The following is an 18,487-nucleotide window of genomic DNA, read 5'->3' on the forward strand; positions in this document are numbered from 1 at the left end:
AATGAAGCAGGCAGTTCCAAGAACCGTGGATACAGCAAGTATAAGACAGACAAGGCCTCCAGATCCTTAGAAGCCTATTTTTCAGTGAGCTGAAATAGACAAGAAGCAAGAGTACAAACAATAAAATTTTAGGTATGTGTTTTTGAAGAAATTAAGATTGCACAGAGAGCAAGAGGAGGGTGAGCCCAATACTATAGATCAGACTTACGGAAGGCCCCTTGGAGGAAGTGACATTTAAATAGAGAGCTGCGGTGGTGCAAAGATCCTGGGAAATGGCTCCAGCCAGGGGACCAGCACTGCTAAGGCCCTCAGGCAGGAAGGAACTTTGCCTGCTCAGAATGAGACATCGTGAGTGAGGGGGAGCGTGGTATGGTTAAGCAGGGAGAGGCCGGTGAAAGGCTGTAAGTGCCACGTGCGAGGGAGTCTGTGCGCTGATGGAAAGCAACCCCCTCAACCAAGCTGCTCTGTGGAGAGTGGACTAAAGTCAGGAGGCTGTGAAAGAGTAGAGAGTGGTGTGTATTTAGGGGACAGTGTGGGGATGGGGAAGGGAACAGACGCAGAATAAATTTTTAAAGTGGAGACAACAGGATTGTTTTAGGAACATGCAGTTCTGGAGGTTGGAGGTCTGACATGGGCCTCTGGGGCTAAAATAGAGGGGTCTACAGGGATTTTTTCTGGAGGTTCTGAGGGAGCAGCTGCTTCTTGGCCTTTCCAGCTTCTAGAGGCTGCCTGTCTCTTCCACATTCAGTGTCAGCGCTGGCTTCACTCTGACTTCCGCTCTTGTTGTCACATCTCCTCTGACTCTCTTGCCTCCTTCCTGTATTGTAAGGACCCTGGTGTTTACTTTGGGCCCACTAGAAAATCCAAGATAAACTCCCTACCTTGATATTCTTAAATTTTTCACATCCACTCAGTCCCTCTTGTCAAATGAGGCCAAGATAAACTCCCTACCTTGATATTCTTAAATTTTTCACATCCACTCAGTCCCTCTTGTCGAATGAGGCCACATATTCCCAGGTTCTGGGGATTAGAATGTGGATACCTTTGAGGGGGCCATGATTCTGCCCACCACACTCACCAGAGATTTTTTTTTTCTTTTGCTGCTTGCTTTATTGTCACCTTTAGCTATTTCTAGAGCTAAAGTCATTCTTTCAGTTAGTTGTTCAGGCCTTCCTTCCCCCTTCCCTTGTTGGACAATCACCTGTGCACTCACGGTGTGCTAAAGGTTATTCCAGGTGTTGCGTGGAGTGAGCTAGGTATCCACACTGTACCCTCAGGGAGCTTATAGTCGGCCTTCCTGGGTAGACTTGTCGCTGGTCTGATTAAGCGAGCTGGCCGGCGTGAGAGGACACTGCAGATGAGACAGATACTTCCAAAGGCAGTCACACTTCCAAAGAACTTGCCACCTCTGCTGAGTTTCTGCCATGGGAGTCATTAAAACACGGTCTAAGACTCAGGAAGAAACAGCAATAAATTCACCAAACATGAAGAGAGCTAACAACGAAGTGGTGGGGTGGGCGAGATCTGAAGACCTGCCTCTTCCTGAGTGGGCGCCGCTCCCTCTCAAAAGTTCTTCTCTGACCTCGTGCCCCACCTCTCGCATTGCAGCTTTCTGGAAAACATCTAAGCCCTTTCTTGGCAAAGGTTCCCACAAACCAGTCTCAGGAAATACTTGATGAAACACTTGGCCCCCAAAGAGTTCTTATCTCTTAAAGATACATACTGAAATATTTATAGATGAAATGATACCAGGTTGGGGGTTTGCTTCTGAACAAACATGTAGGAGGAAGTGGGTGGGTAGGGATGAAACAAATGTGGCCATGAGTTAATCATTGTTGAAGGTGGGTGATGGGAACATGGGGGTTCATGATACTCTTCTATTTTTTTTTTCATGTTTAAAATTTTCCATAATAAGAAAAGAGGAGAAAAGGCCCACAATTTACCTTATGTCATTGAAACAAACAACTTTTGGATATATTTACAGGCAAATGAATATTTGACAAACAGTCATTTTGTACAGTGTCTGAAGTCACAGAAGGGAAGAGAAAGTACTAGACATCTCACCTGCTGCTTGTAACAGTTAACAAGCCTGTCCCCCAGGGAAGAAACACATAAAACTCTGGAACATTATTCCAGTAGTTGGATTCAAAGGGCTAAAGATATCATCTGGGAAAAGATAGTTTAACTTGATTAAGAGATAATTGCAGTTCTTTATGATGGAGTTTATGAGCGGGCTTGACCTGTCTCAGAATTTTTTATACATTAATTTCCAGGCAACATATTAGCATTGTAATCCCTCCGAATCATGAAACTGTACAAGTCTGAGAAAAACAACTGTGATTTTGACAGACCTGTCTTTGAAACATCTCCACCTGCCTTTCAGTACTTCTGTGAGGCAGTATCATATACTGGAAAGTCCACAGGCTCTGGAGCCAAAAAAGTTGACTTCATTTCCATCTCACACCTGCTGTGACTTTGGGCAAGTTATACAAGCTCCTGGGACCTCAGTTTTCCCATCTATAAAATGGGCCTAATAACCTCTACTCAGGATGGATGCTGTGAGGATTATGGATAACACCTCTCTCCTCATAGATACTCAATTAATGGAGGCTTATTGTATTTGTAACTGCAGATTCCTCTTTAGCCCACTCCACATCTCCCGATAGTGCCTAACACATAGAATGTAGTAAACGTTTGTTGAATTACTCTAAACCTTGAGAAGGTAGATGGAGTTAATGGGAAGAAATATTAAGGCTATACCAGAGTCTTCTCTTTGCAGGCCACTCATCCTCAGGAGAGCTTCTCCACCTAATTGCTCAAACCAGTAAACACAGACCCATTCATGATACCGCACACTTTCTCTTCCTTACATCTAGTCAGTCACCAGCTTCCATCTATTCGAGTTATCAGTTATCACTAGAAGCTATTCAGTTCCCTCAAATCCTACTGGTACCGCCTTAGTTCAAGACTGTCTTCTTTTTCACCTGGAGTGTAGCAAAGTGATGTCTCCTCACCACTATTCTTAATCTTTTCTCTATATATATTTTTAAGGCTGTGTAGGGTCTTGGTTGTGGCATGCACGGTCTTCAGTCTTTGTAGGGGCATGTGAGCTCTTTAGCTGTGGCATGTGAGATCTAGTTCCCTGACCAGGGATTGAACCCAAGCCCCCTGCATTGGGAGCGCAGAGTCTTAGCCACTGGACCATCAAGGAAGTCCCTTAATCCTTTCTCTGCTTTGTAACTGGAGGGATTTCTTTATTACAGAAAACTGTAAATATTCAAAAAATAGAGTATAATAAACTTCCATGTACTCGTCACACCGTTTCAACAATAATCAATGAATGGCGAATTTTGTTTCATATATACCCCACCTACTTTCTCCAGTGTTCTTAGGTTATTTGAAGGGAATTGAAGAAAGCATAGCTTCTAGGGGGGAATCTTTTCATGCATTCGGAATGAAATTCTAAATCTTTTAATGGCTTGCCATGATCTGATCCCTACTGACTCCTCCAACCACAGACCACAATTTGCTATTTGCCCTCCCCACATTCAGTCAAACCAGCCTTTTCTCGGTTCCTGCAACATTTTATGTTGTCTCTTTACGATCCTCAGACCTTCAGACTGGGCTGGAGTCAGTGACCAGAAAGCCTATCTTTTATCCTCCTTGACCTGCTTTGCTCAGCTTCAGCTACTCCTGCTCTGCGATCACCCTGCACATCACTTTTCTAAGAGGCCCTCAGACAAAGGCTCAGTGCCGCCTTGTCTGCTCTCTCAGTGCCCTGTGCTTCTCCTTCAATTATACATAAGTAGTCATGCAAAGGTGTCTTCCCTGTTAAAAATAAACTCTGGGCATAAGAGTTGCTGCTGCTGCTGCTAAGTCGCTTCAGTCATGTCCGACTCTGTGTGACCCCATAGAAGGCAGCCCAGGAGGCTCCCCCGTCCCTGGGATTTTCCAGGCAAGAACACTGGAGTGGGTTGCCATTTCCTTCTCCAATGCATGAAAGTGAAAAGTGAAAGTGAAGTCACTCAGTCGTGTCCGACTCTTTGCGCCCCCATGGACTGCAGCCTACCAGGCTCCTCCGTCCATGGGATTTTCCAGGCAAGAGTACTGGAGTGGGTTGCCATTGCCTTCTCCAGGGCATAAGAGTTATGTCTGCCTTATTCCATGATGAGGCCACCAGCATACAGTCCCTTCCTTTCAGAGAGCACTTGATAAATATTTGTTGAAGGAGGTCCCCAAGAGAGGTAAAGACGAAAGCCACATGAACTTCATACTATAAACTGCTTATAGAACAGTGTCCTAAACGTTTTATAACCATAAGAAGAACAATGCTCAGACCTTCAATTGTAAGTGTATTTTGTTATATTCAATGTGATTTCTTTTAGAAATTATGAGCTGCATTATGCTATACCCTGAGGATTTAAAGTGAATAATACATGGATCTTCAGAGGCTTCCCCATAGCTCAGTGCGTAAAGAATCCACCTGTGATGCAGGAGACACAGTTTCGATCCCTGGATCAGGAAGATCCCCTGGAGGAGGAAATGGCAATCCACTCTAATATGCTTGCCTGGAGAATTCCATGGACAGAGGAGACTGATGGGCTACAGTCCATGGGTCACAAAGAATCAGACATGACTGAGCGACTAAACTACCACCACCCACTTGGTCTCAGAGAGCTGAGTCTAGTGGGAAGGATAGTCATTTAAGTAAACAAAAATTGTTAATTTCTCATGTTTCATATATAGGAACTAGAATATTTACTTAGACAATCTGGAAAGTATTAAACAACTAAGGAAAACAGGAATTTGCTTTAAAAACAACTACCATTTACTGGGTCCTTACTTTGAGCAGGTATGGTACATAGCATATGTGACACATTATTTCATTTAATCCTTACAACACCCTTTGAGATATGCCTTGTTATCCCCAATTTACAGATGTATCTTAAAAACTACCAAGGCATTAAAAACTTAGATAACTCTCAGTCTGCCAGGATTTGAAACTGGAAAGTCTAGCTTCAGAGGGAGCACCCCTGCACTATTCTGGGGCTGAATGTTGCTGTAGGAAAACCATCAATACAATAAAAACACTTTCCAGTTCATCAGTGCTTTATACTTGGTGTCCTGGTTTCAGAAGCGATGTGTGTACACTTTCATGGGAAAACAGCAGCTGTTGTAAAACCTGTTACTGATAAGGTCAGCTTCTGTTGGCCCAAGGCACTAACCACTGAATTTAGACTTTGTACCAAAGCTTTCCTATAAAAAATATAACAGGAAACTTTCAAGTGCTGAAGCTACTGCCTGTCATGACCTTAGGCTATCTTCTCAGCCAAATTGCCAAATTGAGAGTTCTGCAGTTTCCTTCATTGTACACTGTATCTTGTCTGCTTACCTCTTATAGGTGGGTTCTGACCAGAAGAAAATTTATTATATTTTAAAAGGAAAAATTCTTAGGGTAAATTAATTTCAGTCATGTACCACAGTAGACGGAATAACCCGCATGTATCCATCATCCTGCTTCAACAATGATGAGCTCACAGCTAATCTGTTTCACTTATATTGCCATCAACTTGCAAACTCTGGGAGATAGTGGAGGATAGGGAAGCCTGGTGTCCTGCAGTCCATGGGGTGGTAAAGGGTCAGACATGACTTAGCGACTGAACAGGGTAAGGGAGTCAATAGCTACTTTGTGGTTTTCTTGAAAATAATGCTACTAAACATTTCTGGTAAAGTTCAAGTACAGTGTGTACATGCTGGGCTTCTCCAGGAAATCTACTGAAATGAATGAGAGAAAACAACAATGATAAAAAGCTTAGACAAGTCCATCTATACAAGCAAGAAAATAACTACAACCTTCAAAACCCAGGCTATGAAGAAATGTGGCTCTTCAGATCTTGACCAAGGTTATTGGGTAAAAAGGATGTTAGCAGTTCCTGAGACGGTCTCCATTTACCACTAGTATGACAAACTGTAGTGGCTCTGAATACTCAAATCCCAGTTCTCTTCTTTACAACCTGTGTGTCTTGGGCAAATTCTCCCATCTCTCTGTGCCTCAGGTTCCTCATCTATATAATGGAGACCATAAGATTTAGGGTGGTTGTAATGATTAAATGAAGTAATACATGCAAAACACTTAGAACCAGATGCCTGGCCCATGTTAACCTCCCCATGTGTTAACCATTAAAAACAAAACTAGGTTAAGACCTGAAAAAAGTGAAGGATTAAGTTATGTGTTATTTGGAGAAGAGAGTTCCAAAAAGAGATAGCAAGGGTAAAGACCCTGAGGCAGAAGTCTACCTGGCATATTCAAACAAACCACCAGAGAACCTTGTGCGCTGGCTGGAGCAGAGAGGGGAGTATGGAAGGAGATGGTACAGAGAGGTAATGGCAATGCCCGCCTCCCCCATGTAGCTCTACAGACTATTGTAAGGACTTTGAATGAGAGGGAAGCCACTGGAAAGTTTTCACCAGAGAGGGACAATATCTGACCTACATTCTAAAATAACTATTCCAGGTAATTCCTTGGTGGTCCAGTGGTTAAGACTCTGCTTTCACTGCTGAGAGCCAGGGTTTGATCCCTGACGGAGGAAATAAGGTCCTGAAAACTGTGCAGCACAGCCAAAAAAAAGAAGACTGTTCCAGGTGCTGGGTCACTGGAGGACAAGGAGGACAGGACAAAAACAGGGGGCCATTCAGGAGGCTATTCCAATAATCCAATCAAGAGATGGATGCTGGCTTGCACCTGGAAAGGAAGCAGTAAAGTGGGGCGATGTGGTCAGATTACACAAACTGGTAAGAGTGTAAGGACAAAGATGTTCAAGGCAATGTTGTTTGTAAGTGAGATAAACTAGAGATGACCTAAATGTCCATTAATAGAAGACAGGTTAAATAAAGTATGGTATATCTTTTTTTTTTAACTTAAAAACTTCTGTAGTGATGGAAAGAATGTATTATTTTAAAAATTAAAAGCCAAAGTGAATAATACTAATTTTTAATATTCAACTTCAGCATAGAAAAATATGTTGCAGTTTCAACAAAAGCATGTTTTTGGACTCTTAAAACATCTTGTTTGGTAATTTAAAATACAAACCTAGAAGCATTGAAATTAGAGGTTCTTATTTTCAAAAAAGAGAGAGAGCTAAACAGAAATATACAGGTGTACTTGCTAAATTAGTATACCAGCAATTTCATGGTTGGCCACTACAAAGTCTATGCTTCTATTCTTTATCTTTTAAAAAATTTTGGTAGAGTGCATATTTTCTAGGAAATAAGGAAGCAAGACACTAGGCAAGGGCTGGTTTTTACTGAAACTTTAAGACTGACTTTGCTATTACAAGCATCTAAGATCTGAATTACTGCAGATGGTGATTGCAGCCATGAAACTAAAAGATACTTACTCCTTGGAAGGAAAGTTATGACCAACCTAGATAGTATATTCAAAAGCAGAGACATTACTTTGCCAACAAAGGTCCATCTAGTCAAAGGTGTGGTTTTTCCAGTGGTCACGTGTGGATGTGAGAGTTGGACTGTGAAGAAAGCTGAGCGCTGAAGAATTGATGCTTTTGAACTGTGGTGTTGGAGAAGACTCTTGAGAGTCCCTTGGACTGCAAGGAGATCCAACCAGTCCATCCTAAAGGAGATCAGTCCTGGTTGTTCATTGGAAGGAATGATGCTGAAGCTGAAACTCCAGTACTTTGGCCACCTCGTGCAAAGAGTTGACTCATTGGAACATCCCTGATGCTGGGAGGGATTGGGGGCAGGAGGAGAAGGGGACGACAGAGGATGAGATGGCTGGATGGCATCACCGATTCGATGGACATGAGTTTGAGTGAACTCCGGGAGTTGGTGATGGACAGGGAGGCTTGGCGTACTGCGATTCATGGGGTCGCAAAGAGTTGGACACGACTGAGCGACTTCGCTTTCACTTTTCACTTTCACGCATTGGAGAAGGAAATGGCAACCCATTCCAATGTTCTTGCCTGGAGAATCCCAGGGACGGCGGAGCCCGATGTGCTGCCATCTGTGGGGTCACACAGAGTCGGACACAACTGAAGCGACTTAGCAGCAGCAGCAGCAGCAGCAATGAGTCGGACATGACTGAATGACTGAACTGAACTGAACTGAAGATCTGAATAGACAAAAGATTTGTTTAAGGAGTGGAATAGTAAGTAGATACGTGATTCTGAATCTACATATTGGCGGGGCATCCACTTGGTGGCGGCTCTAAACTGATCATTTATGAATCATTCACCATATGCCAGGAAGCACTGTGCTTTGTATTTTTATGACAATTTCTAATTTTACAGTAAGTAATCTAATTTTACCAAAATTACCAAAAGTCATTAGCTAACTAAATGGAAGAGCTGAAATTCACAGATTTGTCTCATGCCAAATCCCACCCTCTTTCTCCTATCACACTGTTTTAGGTAGGGTTGGCTAGACTGATTTCTGAGGCTTTTCTTTGAAAAGAATAGTATATCCATTAGGATTGCATTCAATTGCTTGCAACAAACCAAGAGCGCTTTAAAAAAGTAAAGGGATTATTTTTCTCACGAAATAAGTCTGGCACTTGGCAGTCGGCAGTAGGTGCAGCTCCTCCTTTTCCCTTATGTGTTGTCCTGTGGTCATAAGACAGTTGCTCACCTTCCAAGCTCACAACAACCTCACAGCCAGAATAAAACAAAAGGAGAAAAGTGGTGGTGTCCACTTCAGGAGAGCAAAATCCTTCTCAGGAATCTCTAGATACCTTCCCTCTCCACCTCACTGATGGGAATCGAGTCATGTGGCTGCCCTGCAAGGGCTTCTGGGAAGGTGAGCATTTCAGCTCTGCATGTTGCTTCTGGAACAAAATCTGAGTTCTCTTAGAAAGGAAAAAGGGGGGAATGGATATTGAGGAGGCAGTAAGCAGTGTCTGCCCCGTGAAAAATATCTGACAGATGTTGGGGGAGAAACAGCTGCCTCAGAAGTTCTGCTGGGTTGAGTGGATTCTAGGAGCCCTGGGTACCGCTGTTGCTGTATTTCGTCACAAGGGAGGAAGGGAAATGTAGCCTTTGTCCTAAGCATCTCTGGGCTCAGCTTCAATTCTAGTATTATGGAAGAAGGAGAGAATGGCTGTTAGGGAACAAGAAAGGGCTCTGCCCCAGTCCCTCCACTGGTCCCTGAAACCCAGTTTCCTTTGGGAAAGTCTGGTGTGCACAGTGATATGCTCTGGAATCCGATCTCGACAGGAGGGGATCTGAGGGCAGTTGTTGACACAGGCTTTGGAATGGGGAGACAGCAGTGGGCATCTGGGGATACTTGAGGATGCTGAGAACGTTTGAAGCTAATTCAGCCTCTTGGATTAACCTGGAAAGTATCTTTAGGAATGCAGGCTAGCTCCTGAGGGTCACCTCCTCACAGCTGTGTCACTAGCAAGACATCTCACGATCCTAGACCTTGTTTTCGTCTCCTTTAAAGGGGAGTAATGGCCCTATATCATGTAGTTTGAAGTGATGCATGTCCAGTTCCTGTTTTACACTATACACTCCATAGATGGAGGCTGTTAGGTTTGATAGGAGCGTGATCTGGCCCCCCACACCCCTGCTCTAACTCAGTTCACATCCTCTTCTTAGCTGTCCTGACTCACTTGCTATTCCTCTATCAGAACATGCCCTTTCCGGCCAGCTTTTGGCTTCTGAGTTTGCCCACGGTGGAATGTTGGCGAAAAACTTCAATTCTGATGAACCCTGTAGTCCTTCAGGACTCAGCACACCTCTCCCCTTCTCCAGAAATTCGTCTCTGACCTCCCCAGGTTGGGTTAAGCTGCTCCTCAGAGCCTCCAGGAGCCCACATTTACTTCTTACTGCACCTTTGGGCAGGCTGTTGCTAAGTTCCTTGTAAGACCAGTAAAACCTTTCCAGGAGGTTAAGAAAGGCCCAGGCCACTCCGCTGTTCAAGGCTCTTCAGGAAATGCATGAGGAGAAAACTGTGGTTTTCTTTCTTTCTTCCTTTTTTGCTCTGCTGTGTGTGACACTAAATTCTCTCACCAGAGATCCAACCTGTGTTTCTCAGTGGAAGCACAGAATCCTAAGCACTGGACAGCCAGGGAATTCCTAGCCTGTATTTTAAAGGATAGGAATTTCATATAATATTCTATATATTATGATATAATTTAATATAATTTATTTTTTTAATATAATTTAATTATATTACATTCCCATCCTGTTTAAAGGATTGGCAAGTCGTGGGTACTCAACAAATATTTTGTTGAATAAATATAACAAATTAGTAAGGTTGACAGAGAAAGAGGTAATCCAATAAAAATGTACTACTTGCAAATATGCAGTTTGCAGTTTTATTTTAAAATGTGAATTCATAGGCGTTCGTTTACATGAAGTTCTGTCACCCTGTGCATACCCTCATCTGGAGGAAACTGATAGTGGCCGCGTGCGCACCCTGCTGAGGACATGGGCGCTCCTTGGGCAGGGGTAGGGGGATCTGAAGGCCCGGCACTCAAAAGGGGGTCTCATCTTCCACCCTACACCCTTGGGGCGTCCCCCGGGCCAGCGCCGACCCCAGCCCCTCTCCCGCGGGTCGAGGGGGCTGGCCTCGCACGCCTCTCGCCGCCCCGCCCGCAGGCGGCGCTCTCCTGCCCGTCTCCCGCCGGGGTCGCGACGGGGCGTGCGCGCACGCTCCAAGGGCTGCGTCCACACTTCCTGGTAGCTGCGCGCGGAGCGGCCGCGGGGTTATTGCAGGGTACAGCGGTCGGCGCTCGCCGTCCCCACCTGTGCCTGGTCACCTGGGGCCGCGCGCGGCAGGTGTCCAGACGGCGACCTCGTCGCGGGTCTGGTCCGGCGCCAGCGCCTCGGACGCGGAGCGCGAGCCGGGAGTCGCGGCGCAGCGGGTGAGTTGCGGGATTCGGCGCCCGGCGTCTCGCCGCTGCTTCCCCAGCGGGGACTTCGGGGCGCCGGCGGTACCGCGCCGCTCCCGGCGTCCCCGGCGGCGCTCTGCGCTTCGGGGAGGGAGAGGAATTTTTACCCCGGGATTCAGAGGCTGGGGTTGTCTAGTACTTGGAGTGGATAGGGGCCCTGGACTGAAAGCCGAGGACGCCCGAGCCTGACCCGTCCGGCTGAGGGGTGGTCGTAGTCTTCGCGCTTGGGGGTCGGTCCCGAGTTTGGGGCTCCGGGGCTGGGGTGCGGGCATGGAACGGGTGGTCTGGGTCGGTCGTATGCTCACACCCAGACGCTCCGCACCCCCTTCGCCGAGGAGAAGGATATTAAACATTATGAAACACTTGATGTTTTAGCGATGGTGAGACTTTCCTCCCTGGCACACACAGGTGGGCGTATCGTCGCGGACGCACCTGCTCGTGTGTTCGTTGGGGGCGGACTTCGTTCGTTGGGCGTCCAGTCTCCTGGCCCCCGGGCGTTGGGGACGGTACCCCGCGAGCCCCAGACACTGGGATTAAGCCCGAGGACTTTTCAGGCTGTTTGTTCCCAGAGACCGTGGTGTTCTGGTTTGGTTCATCCGTGACCGTCATGGATGGCTCAAAATTCTCTCAGTAGCCCTCCGGAATTTGTAGTCTCAGTGAAGCTTCGTTTCTCACCTGGGCAGGTGGCTTCGGGAGGTGGCAGCAGGGCCCGCCCCCTGCATTCCGGAGGCGGCCGCGGAGGCAGGTCCAGCCGGGAGGAAACACGCTGGGTTCACCCCATTGCTTTGCTTGTGCAAATGACTCAGGTAAGGGCGGGGTTGGTGGGGAGAGATAAACCCACAGAGATAAACCCACAGAGACCAGAATTGCAAAGGACTTAAGAATGAGTGTTTGGACCTCAGAATTGCTAATGGCTCAGTTCAAATAATTTCACATGTGCTTTTCAGATTATTCTTAAGCTTCTTAAATGACAAAACTACTAATTAACATATGCTTTTTTTTTTTCCTTGACAGCCTCTAAGATTGGGTTGTCCTTGTGGTATCTCTAGAATTGAATTATTGGGAGTTGCAGGTGAGGAGCAGCCTGCCAGCTGTGAGAATCATTGGGCCAGGGGAACCTGTGGTTTAAAAGCTGTTTAAGAGACAAGAGGGCAGTGAGAGGTGTAAACCTTGGTGGGTGCTTATTTGATGAAAAAAAGTTTAATTGTGCCAATAGGGGAAATTTGTACTCATTAGTATGAAGAATATTAGCTTTGTTTAGTTGCTTTAGGTGTTGGTATACCGATGACAGTTTTTTAAAAACCCTTGCTGTTAGAAATACATTCTAAATTTGAAATATAGGTTCAGGATTTGCTGCAAAATAATCCAGTTTGGGGGAGGGCTGCCAATGGAGAAGTGAAGGGGAACAAGATGGAGACTGGACATGAATTGTTAATAGTTGAAGCTGGATGAAGGGTATTGGGGTAGGGACTGCCTTGTACTGCTGACTCTACTTTTTTATGGCATTTTCCTTGAAAAGTAACACTATCTGTGGAGCTTTTTTTTTTTTTTTTTTGTGGAAGATAGATTTGGAGGGTAACACTAGTGATTCTAGATTCAAAGCCTACAGATGTTCACTGTTAACTTGGTGTAAAGGCTGTCTCTCCACTCAACAAGTCTTTTTCTTCCTCTGGGGGGTGCCACTTTATTTTGCTGTGACGCATACCCTATTTGCTGAGTGTGACAAAGCTGAGAGGATCAAGCTGATGCAGGTGGATGCTGGGTCAGCCTTTTTTTTTTATACAAAGGGTATTAGCAAGCCTTGGGGGTTGAGCTGTCTCCAAACGGACAGGTTGTGTAAAATGTGTTAGCAGTTTTTCTGAACTGCCCAAATCTTTTCCAAGTTATGCTCAACAACAACAACAAAAACCAGATCTCACAGTAGTGAACAAAACCATACATACTTAGGGTTTGTGTACACTTCTGGAAGCACTGGATGCATCAATAGAAAGTCAACATATGAAAACAGAGTGAGTGGAGACCCACCTGTTACCTGAAAGAGATCCTATCTGTGTGTGTATCCTTTCTTCCTGCTGTCACTTTGTCTGCTTCAGGTATCATGAAGTGTGAATACTTGGCAAGGAACTGGTTCCTAAAATTTCTGCACTTTCTTTTCCAAGAAGCCTGTTTTCAAGAGGAGGACCTTGGAAGTCATATCGATACATTAATCCAACTTGTTTATTTTTACCCCCTCTGGATTTTTCTTATAATTCCTACTCATTCTGTCATGCTTGATTAGTAATTTGGAAAAGTACAAGGGAGCTATTAGTCGAGGGAGGAAAGGGAGGCATAGTCCTCAAAGATAAACCCACATTTCTTAGTAGCTTCTGTGGAACTGATTTTAATGCCTCCTTTCTTTTAAGAGAAAAAGATCAAGTAAATTATATCTGTGATAGCTGAAACTTGAAGCGTTAGATGAATCCCTCAGCATAGGGCTTGCCCATATAGATTCACTAGGATGAAAGTTGTAAAGATGCTTTAAGTCCGGTTCTGTTGAGGAAATGCCAGAGCACCTCCCAGTTTCCTTGTGGTGCATGAGAAAATGGGAGGACAAGAAAAATCCCCTTACTGCTGGAAAATATCACAGGGAATTCATGATGGTCCTTAAGTGGAATTCCTTAGCTTGCGATTTAGTTTTCTTGGTTTGAGTAAAAGAACAATGCAACTGTTAAGTAGCTTTGTTTTCTGCCTCAATTCTCTAAAACAAGAGCAGGGAGAGAGAAGAGAAGCTTGCCGCTCCCTGTGGCCAGGAAGTGACCTAACTTTGCTTACCTTGGTGAGAGGATGGTGGGTTTGGGTTCTGGAGAGCTAATTGCTAATAGCCATTTTAAGGAATTACCACAAATGTGATACCATCTTCTCCTTGTATAGTGTTATAAAAGGGTATAAACACGCTGAAAAGCAAATTGCATACTACTTTATTGGACTAGAAATGAGAGAAAAGGGCGTTGGCAATCCAGTCAGTAATCATCTTTCAATTTGTAAGCACTCTCCTCTCCATCACTTCATCCCATCCTGTGAGGAGGAGCAGCCGTGCTGGAGGATTATTTTCATTTTTAACAGATGAGAACGTTGAAAATCTAAAGAAGGGATGGCTTGCCAGGTGGCTTCTTTCGCGATATGGGGAAAGGAAATGTAATATTCGTTAGGAGTTCAAGTCGTCTTCACACATGTATTTTTAATTCTCACAAAGCTCTTTAAATTGGATATTCTCAACCCATTTTGCAGATGAAATTGTAGCCAAGAGAGCTTAGTAGTTCACTTGAGGTCTGGCAGCTGAGAGCCAGGATTCAAACTTTGATCGGCTGGATCTTACAGTTTACGCTATTTCCAGCCTCTGTGCTGGTCCAAACGCTAGCAGACAGCAAAGCTTCCATCTCTAGGAGGTTGGTTGATTAGGCAAGCTATCTTTTTCTTAGCTTTCTATTTTGCATTGGCGCATAGCCCATTAGCTGTGTTGTGATAGTTTCAGGTGCGCAGCAGAGTGGCTCAGCCTCCCGATACATATATCCATTCTCCCCTAAAGTCCCCTCCCAGCCAGTCTCAGGCAAGCTGTTTTTTTGTGCCACACTGGTTAAAACTGGGGGCATGTGCCAATTGAAATGTTTTATCAGTCCAGCACAGAGTTTGGGGGAAAAAAAAATGAAGCTGAGCTAACATTGACAGTTGAGAGATTTCAAGTATTCTGCCCCCAAAACTCCCGAAGGCAGCCTTCTGGAAAAGGTAGTGTACCCCAGTTGCCCCTGGTCTCCACCACTGCTTACAGTGGCCCCATCCTTGAGGCAGGGGCCGTCGCTCTTGCCCCACTGTTCTTACCGTAAGAGGTCTTCCGATGTGTGCGTCTGCTCCACACGGAGTAACCAAAGGCAGCTTGAGGGTTCTTGCCCCAAGAAAAGGGAAAGAGCATATTCCTTGGAGAGAGTGAAGACTCTTGTGTTTAGTCTGCAGCAATTCTGTGACAGAAAGTGCAAGGGATGTCATCACTTTCCTCACCTCCTGTCTGCATTACTCATTTACACAGAATAGTTTACTACCTCTACAGTACAAGAGCAATGGAGAACATGTGTGGGCAGGCTGCCGTGGGAAAAAGAAATACCTCCAAAATCCTAAACCACTGACTCTCTGTGGGTGGGAAAATGGGTCTTGGGCACTCGGGAGGTGGGGCACGAAGAAGCCCTCCCTCTTTAAGCAGCCTGACTTTGGCGTCCAGAGAGACTCTGAGCTTGTGCGCTGGCTCTTTGTGGCTGCTCTGAGGGGTCCCAGAAGGTACTCACCTCCCCAGGCTGTGCCCACCCTCTCCAGCTGGTGACAGGTCTGAAAGCTCCACAGGCAGGAGGAACTGAGGTGCCCAAGGGTGGCCTGTAGGGTCAAGGGGCAGATATTCTCTCCTCTGTCTACATTTGGAGTTTCATTTACATCTTTGTTACCTTCCCCTGAACTCAGTGTTTGTGGCTGTGGGAAGGTGTGGGTGTGTGGCCGCGGGTGTGGTAGGTGAGGCAGCAATGTGACTGTAAAGAGGATATGCAGAGCCTTGTGGAGTGGTTTTGAAGAAGCGGCAGATGATACTTGCTTTGAGACCTTTGTCGCTAGAGCTGTCGGTCTAGGTGTGTGCATGCCCCAGTGTGGGAAGAAATCTGGGACAAGCAGGAGGTGCTGCCTTGTGTGGTTGAAAGCAGTGGTTAGAGGCCAGTGGGTCGATCGCATCCTTTCTGGAGAGCTCTGGGATTCAGGTGCGCGGGTGTGTTCTCAGGAGGGTGATTACCACTTCCTGGCCAAACCTGCCGCGGGCAGGAGGCAGGGCAAGGGTGTTGATGACCAACCAGAGCAAACAGAGGCGAGGCGAGGCGAGGCGCCCCTGAGTGTGTACTCTTGCCAGATTGCTGATGTCTTTCTGCCTCTCCCACCACCTCCCTGTGTGACCTTGACCTGTTTTGTTTTATTTGTTTTAACCACTCTGCCCTTCAGCTGCCTTCTGTGTAAAATGTTAGTGCTAATAATGCCCACCTCCTGGGGCTACGAGGGTGAGGTTGACTGCTGTTGCCGTTGGAGCCCTGTCTTCTTTGCTTTTACCTTTATATGGGGTATTTTCCCCCAGAATTTTAGAAGGCAGGCCTCAGGGTAGAAACGAGTTCCAGCTCTGACTTCCCTGTTTCCAGAGGGAGCCTGGCCTGCCTCGTGGCCTTGGGAAATGTTCTCCATGACAGCTGTCAACAGGGCTTGGGTGGAGCGGAGCGGCAGCCTTGGAACTGACGGTGAGAACAGGGCCAGGACCCAGGGCTTTGGCCCTATTGTTTGGGAATTAAATGCACTCTGATTCTGGAAAGGAGAGGAGTCCCCTGGCTTCCCCCTCACAGAGGAGGAGCAGGCGGGGCCGGGCTCACGGCCACCTGAGTTCTGTCCAGTACCTCGTCTGTCAGCTGGGGAAGCACCCTCCTGAGAATGTTTTTTGAGGAACTAACAGAAATCTTGACCCAGGCCCAGTGAAGTACTGTGTCTGACTTGCCCTTTTGTGGTGAAATCAAAAGACCAAGCGCTCCAGCAGGTTTACCTTTAACCTGGAGAAATTTTACAGAGCATTTTGTAGTTTTAAAAGGGCTATCTAATTTGCTCTTTGACCAGTGGTATGGGGTTGTTTGCATTTGTTTCTGTTACCTTTCGCTTTCAGGAGGCATACGTGAGGGAACTGAGGTTTAGGCCAGAGATAGGAACGGAGGACTGGGCTAAAGGTTTACTTTATCAGAGAAGGTAACCAAATTCATGTTCTTTGTGCACTTAAGGAATCCTAGGGAGCAATGACATCCTGGGGGCGGGAAGGGAGAGATGGAGAACTGAAGTGTTCCCGGGGAGCTGAAAACATCCTTTGTTTCCAGGAAGGTAGCCAGTCCCTTCAGAGTCCCCTGCAAGCAGAGGAGGCGGAGGTCTCCCTATCGACAGCTCCTGCCCAGACCCGTTCTGGGAAGTGCCGGCGGGCTCAGCACGGAGGAGGAACGGCTCTTTCCTCTCCTGCCCGGGTCTAGATCTTCATGAAACTGTGGGCTTTCTGCTCCTCCGCCCCCAGCCAGTTGTTCCAGGGGCTACTGAACAGCCTCCACCTCCACAGCCCTCCCCACCCCAGCTAGGGGCCACAGAGCTGCCCCCTTCTCACGTTCTGGAGGGGGCTTCCCTCCCCAGCCCCTGCCATCCCCCCCCCACCCCAGTTGGTATCCTTTCTTCCATTCAGCTTTATTCTGAGAAGTTGAAAGGAAAAAATTCTCTATGACCCACTATCCAATGACCCAAAGACATCATTTTGACATATTTTCTTCCAGTCGTGTTTTGCTTTTGTTTGTTTGTTTTTCTTTTCTTTAAAAATTTATTTGCCTGCCCTGGGTCTTAGTTGCAGCATGTGGGACCTAGTTCCCTGATCAGGGATCAGACCCTGGGCCCCCTTCATTGGGAGTGCAGAGTCCTAGCCACTGGACCACCCAGGGAAGTCCCTTGCCTTTGTTTTTTAAAATAAATTTGATAAATTGTAATACTTTATAAACATTCATTTTATGTTAGCACTTTAAGAGCTGTCACACCAAGACTAATATTTATTATAGCATTCTTTCCATCTTTGCTATTATCATTTATAATAACCACATGCTATTTTAGCCTTTTTTAGCCATTCTCTTAATATTAGAGAGCTAAGTGTTTGCTCATTTTTTAATGTTGTGAAGCATTCTAAGTTGAATGTATGTAAACCTTCAATTCTGTGCTACAATAAGTAAATATAGTTGTTCTACTTCTATGGCTTATGAGCTCTTGAGGAGAGAAGCATCTTTTGTTATTCTTAATAAGCCACTTTCTACCATACTTGAGTTGACGCTAATGAGCTGATTGCTGAGACTGGGGGTTGATTTGGGGGCTAGTACTTGGAAGAAACAAGCATGTGATTACAGAGTTGGAATTTTCAGCCCTACTTCCCCACCCCCAGAAGGGAAGAGGTGCTGGAGAATTGAATTCAGTCACCCATGGCCAGTGATTTAATCAGTCGTGCCTGTGTAATGGAATCTCCATAAAAACCCTAAGCAAAGGGGTTTGGAGAACTTCTGAGTTGGTGAGCCCATCAAGGTGTTGGGAGGATCATGCGTCCAGAGGGCGCAGGGAAGCTTTGTGCCCCTTCCCCGTACCTTGCCCTGTGCATCTCTTCCCTTTGGCTGTTCCTGAGTTGTATCATTTATAGTAAACCAGTAATTGTAAGTAAAATGTTTCCCTAAATTCTGTGAGCCACTGAAGCAAATAATCGAGCCAGAGGAGGGGGTCATGGGAACCACTGATTTATAAGCACTTGGTAGAAGGTACAGGTGAGAGCAGGGACTTTCAGCCACCACCTGAAGAGGAAAGCAGTCTTATGAGACCCCGCCCTCAGTGCACAAGAGTGAGCTCTGTACTCACTCTGGGCAGTTACTGTCAGAACTGCTTGGTGTGGACAAACCCACATATTTGGTGTCAGCAGTATTGTCAGGAGAAACAGCATTTACCTTTCAGTTTCATTTCCTGTTATTTGGGATGGAT

General features: G+C 46.0%; 1 protein-coding gene across 2 annotated transcripts in view; it reads left to right on the forward strand.

The window, feature by feature from the left end:
- Positions 1–11,594: 11,594 nt before the first annotated feature.
- The window catches only part of GPR160 (G protein-coupled receptor 160), a 58,084-nt gene continuing 51,191 nt past the window's right edge, over positions 11,595–18,487 (forward strand). Inside the window, exon 1 of one of the 2 annotated variants that reach the window (XM_040248971.1) lies at positions 11,595–11,715. The gene's annotated coding sequence lies outside the window, so the exon portion shown is untranslated. Of the gene's footprint in view, positions 11,716–16,156; positions 16,201–18,487 lie in introns of those variants that run through there. The other variant, XM_040248979.1, reaches the window with a different exon arrangement.

This window comes from Oryx dammah, unplaced genomic scaffold (genome assembly GCF_014754425.2).
Source record: "Oryx dammah isolate SB20612 unplaced genomic scaffold, SCBI_Odam_1.1 HiC_scaffold_2, whole genome shotgun sequence".
Lineage (NCBI taxonomy): Eukaryota > Metazoa > Chordata > Mammalia > Artiodactyla > Bovidae > Oryx > Oryx dammah.